Here is a 5,000-nt window from a genome sequence, read left to right as displayed (position 1 = left end):
TTGTGGTAAATATTAAAATAATTATATATATATATATATATATATATATATATATATATATATATATATATATATATATATTTATTATTGTAATATTTACCACAATGTTTGAGACAGTCTACATCGATGTTTCAGGCCTAATCAGCCATCGTCAAGACTGTGTGTTACATGAGTTAGGTTTGTTGACTGTTGTTGTTTGTTGAAGTGGTTCCGGTTTGTAGTTGATTAACAAGAATTTCCGGCGATGTGGACAAGTACCGTACATCTCATTTTTCGTGTTGAGTGTGGCTTCATGAGGGCGTTTGATTATAGTATATTTCTCTTCCAGGCATAAGCACTTTTCGTACCATATTTGTATCAAACACGATTCAATATATATATATCAAAATGAGGTTTTGAGAAATAACGTTGGAGACAGTTTGAGCATAGCTTCATTCATTCTAATCAATCGATATTTGATGTAAAAGTTCTATAATATCCAAAATGAACGAAAAATTGGTATAGATAGTATGCAGATGACGTCACTCAGGCCTTTGTTATTGGTTTTGCCATCCGCGTTTGTGAGTTGTTCTCACTAAACTGTATTAACCAGACGATAAAAGTTCATGGTTACACAGAGTTTGTGTGTTGGTCCGTTATACTTCCGGATGGCAATGTTGTGAACTCTTTGGCCAAGCGCATTCTATCTATAGTCATAGATAGTACGGAAACATTGAGACAGAAATTAAAGGAGAATTCATTTAAAAATTGATTTTATTTATTCTCAGAAGAAACATTTCTGAAGGTCTGTGTTGGAACGTGACCAAGATAGTTCAAGGTTCAGCCGCAATGCAGCGCCGCAGAGTAAGGGAAAGGGGCTAAATAATTTCTTGCTAATAAAAAGCGTGATGGCTAGAGCTATACTAGAGCAGGGTCGAACTTGGGGACTGTGGGTGTAAGTTTACAAACCTTATCTTCTCAGCCATTTCTCTGGATAACGCCTACATTCCAGTCATATTTAAATGGATAGTATGCGCTTGGCTAAGAAGTTCACAACATTGCCATCCGGAAGTATAACGGACCAACACACAAAACTATGTGTAACCTTAAACGTTTATAGTCCGGTTAATACAGTTTAGTGACATTACTCACAAACGCGGATGGCAAAAAACAATAACAAAGACCCAAGTGACGTCAACTTCATTCTATCTATAGATAGAACGAAGATGACGTCACACAGGCCTTTGTTATTGTTTTTTGCCATCCGCATTTGTGAGTTGTTGTCACTTAACTGTATTAACCAGATTATAAAAGTTCATGTTTACACAGAGTTTTGTGTGTTGGTCCGTTTTACTTCCGGATGGCAATGTTGTGAACTACTAGGCCAAGCGCATTCTATCTATAGGGCAGTGATGAAGAGGAAATTAAATGCGAAATGCAACGTATTTGTTCTTGTCAAGCCAAGCCAAGCCAAGTCTAACCGTAGCCTTGGTCTAACACCATGAACACACTTCCGCCATTTATTTGCTCCACCCGGCATTTCCCGCCAATCATCACACTGCTGCTGTTATTCACTGGCAAAACAGATTTATTTATTTTTTCCATTTTCACCTGGAACCTATTGATAGAACGAAGATGACGTCACTCAGGTCTTTGTTATTGTTTTTTGCCATCCGCGTTTATGAGTAATGTTCACTAAACTGTATTAACCTGACTGTAAACATTCATGGATACACACAGTTTTGCTTGTTGGTCCGTTTTACTTCCGGATGGCAATGTTATGAGCTTCTTAGCCAAGCGCATACTATCTATGGATAGTATGCGCTTGGCTAAGAAGCTCACAACATTGCCGTACAGATAGTATGCGCTTGTCTAAGAAGCTCACAACATTGCCATCCGGAAGTATAACGGACCAACACACAAAACTATGTGTAACCATAAACGTTTATAGTCTGGTTTATACAGTTTAGTGAGAATTACTCATAAACATGGATAGCAAAAAGCAATAACAATGACCTGAGTGACGTCAATTTCATACTATCTATAGATAGAACAAAGATGACGTCACTCAGGTCTTTGTTATTGTTTTTTTATGACTACTATTTACTAAACGGTATGTATATGTTACACATAGTTTTCTGTGTTGGTCCGTTATATTTCCGGATGGCAATGTTGTGAGCATCTTAGCCAAGCGCATACTATATATAGATAGTTCAATATAATATATATAACATATATATTATATATATATATATATATATAGTAAAAAAAAAGCCCGCAATTTCGCGGGGAAAGAACTATTTTCATTCGATACTGTACTCACCATCATTTAATGAGGGCAGATTGGTAAACAACGTTGTCTGTGTAATTTGGTATATCTTCGGTTGATTTTTCTGTGTGGCCCAATAATATATTTAATAATATATTCCCTCAACTAACCCAAGAAAAAATTAAACCTAGTACCTTTAATTAACCCCAATAGGAAAAACAAACACCATAGCACTTTAATAATACTTATGACTAACCCTAATAGGAAAAAAAAATCCGATCTCGAGCTAACCCTAATAGAAAAAATAATGACAAATTGAATAAATAAACGCCTGACAAAAGATCAAAGGTGAAAATACAAATTTAAAGAATACTGGGGATGTAGGAGCTTTCGGAATGTCTCCCCTTTACTTAACTTATGGAAAAACAAACTTCCTAGCACTTTTAATAAGACTTATGACTAACCTCTCGAGCTAACCCTAATAGAAAGAAAAAAAACCAACTCTCGGACTGCTTTGCACTACCTTTCAATATTTAACAAATCAAAATGGCAGCTGAAAATCAAAACAATGATCAAATTAAGAAATTTTAAACTTTCACAAATCTATCAAGGTTTGTTCTAGAGTTTTTAAAATACTTCTAGATATAATGACAAATTGAATAAATAAATGCCTGACAAAATATCAACGGTGAAAATACAAATTTAAAGAATACTGGGGATGTAGGAGCTTTCGGAATGTCTCCCCTTTGCTTAACTTATGGAAAAACAAACATCCTAGCACCTTTACTAAGACTTATGACTAACCTTAATAGAAAAAGAAATATCCTCGATCTCGAGCTAACCCTAATAGTAAAAAAAGAATCAAAATGGCGACTGAAATACCTTCATGTGATCAAGTGAATAATATCACTATGAATGCCACGATTTGCTGAAAAATGCCAACACCCACACAACACAACGGAAGTAATAATAATACTTGATGTCATAAATAGATGACGCAAATTGACAACTTTTTACAGTGTAAAAAATAAGTTGATTTTGGGAGTCAATTGTCGTCGTTGGTACATATTTTATGATATCTGTTTGACTCAATGAACTTTCAAACTGACTTTAAATTATAAAAGGAAATCAAGTTATCTGTTTATCTATCTCTAAAAAAATACATTTCTAATTTTCAAATCTTTCAGTAGAGTTGTGCGCCGTATCAATTTTTTTTATTGACTCAAATAAGCACAATATTCTCCACAATGCTATATTTTTTAAGAAAGGATATATATATATATATATATATATATATATATATATATATATATATATATATATATATATATAGAGAGAGAGAGAGAGAGAGAGAGAGAGAGACTAGAACATATGATGCCATCACTCTGAAACATAAGGTATATATTCACTCCTGGGGAAGAGTAATTTTACACTTTCAATGCGATAGGAACCAATTTTTTATATCAAACTTTTCTTCCTAATGGGAGCGATCTATATTCATGTTTTCGCCCAACTAAGTCATCAATCACGTGATCCAACGATTGGATATTTCTTAACAAATATAAACATGCTGCTTTGTTTATGAAAATTGTACACTTACCCAAGTGTCAAGCTGAACACAATGACCAATCGTGATGTTAGATAGTTCAAAATCTGTGAGCACTTTTCAGTAGGTCACTTTGAGCATACTTTGCAATGTGACCAATGAGCACATGGAAAGTTAATCATGCCCATTTATTTGTATCTAAAGTGAGCCTTTTCTTCCCAAAATGACTCAAACGATGTTTCGTCAGATCACTACAGTCTACATATCTAGTAAATGGCGGACGTGTCGTTAAACACTTGATTAAGACTTCATTGCCACCATGTCGTACAAGTTCACTCGGTACACCTCGCTTAAATCCATTTTTATCTGTCCGTATCATGTAAAGTAATGGGGGGGGGGGGGGGGGGAGGTGGTGAGTGCCACGAGCTTGGCAACCCTTTAAATATTGATTTGGAGGAACACGTGAGATGGTTGGGTGGGTAAGACATTTGCACAGTCACCACAAAGATTTTGGTCGGACACGCGACATCTTGTTTGTTTTATTAACTTACCAACTACAGGAAAATCGTCACTTCCGTTACGATACAACCAACATTTTCGTATTCAAATTTCTTTTGTACATCATAAAATTTAAAGAAAATGAACAGTGTATTGTAGAGAAGCCAATATTTAGCTAAAGAAATTATGTTTTACAAGAATGTATCTATGCTGCTATTTTGTTTGAGTGATAAAACAATTATTTTTGTGTTAGTTGGGTGTGAAGTTTTGGGGAAAATCCTGAAAATGAGCACATTTAGTGGATATTGCTCTATATAAAAGCTCAAAAAAGCTCTATCTACGTCCATTTAGTTACAACAATAACACCTTAGTCAATGGTTATACCCAATAAGAACGTACGTGCAGGCAAAAACGACATTTTTATATGACAATCTCTCCTGCATTTGGTTCTATATAAAATCCACGATCGCCATCTTTTATGACAAAACGTGTTTTGTTCGTGTGTATTGGTGGAAAATGGTCATAAAATCCTGGCTTTTATTGTATGTAGTCCAGTCTTTAAATAACTGCTATTTAAAAATAATTCAACGTTGAAGAGAAATTAATCGAGTTAATTATATAAGTTATAAGCTAACCGTCATAATATGCGACTATGTAGTCTTGTGGTATGACACTCTTTTTAGGATCGAAAGGTCCTGGGTTCGAACC

At 34.7% G+C, this 5,000-nt stretch overlaps 1 protein-coding gene across 1 annotated transcript in view; it reads right to left on the bottom strand.

Annotated features, from left to right (window-relative positions):
- Nucleotides 1-5,000, bottom strand: part of LOC144958086 (uncharacterized) — a 77,396-nt gene that overhangs the window by 23,875 nt on the left and 48,521 nt on the right. The window lies entirely within an intron of this gene.

This window comes from Berghia stephanieae, chromosome 12 (assembly GCF_034508935.2).
Source record: "Berghia stephanieae isolate SIO BIC M18660-M18661 chromosome 12, UCSD_Bste_1.3, whole genome shotgun sequence".
Taxonomy (NCBI): Eukaryota; Metazoa; Mollusca; class Gastropoda; order Nudibranchia; family Aeolidiidae; genus Berghia; species Berghia stephanieae.
Note: the sequence above shows the minus strand (reverse complement) of the source record. Positions and strands in the feature narration are given on the sequence as shown.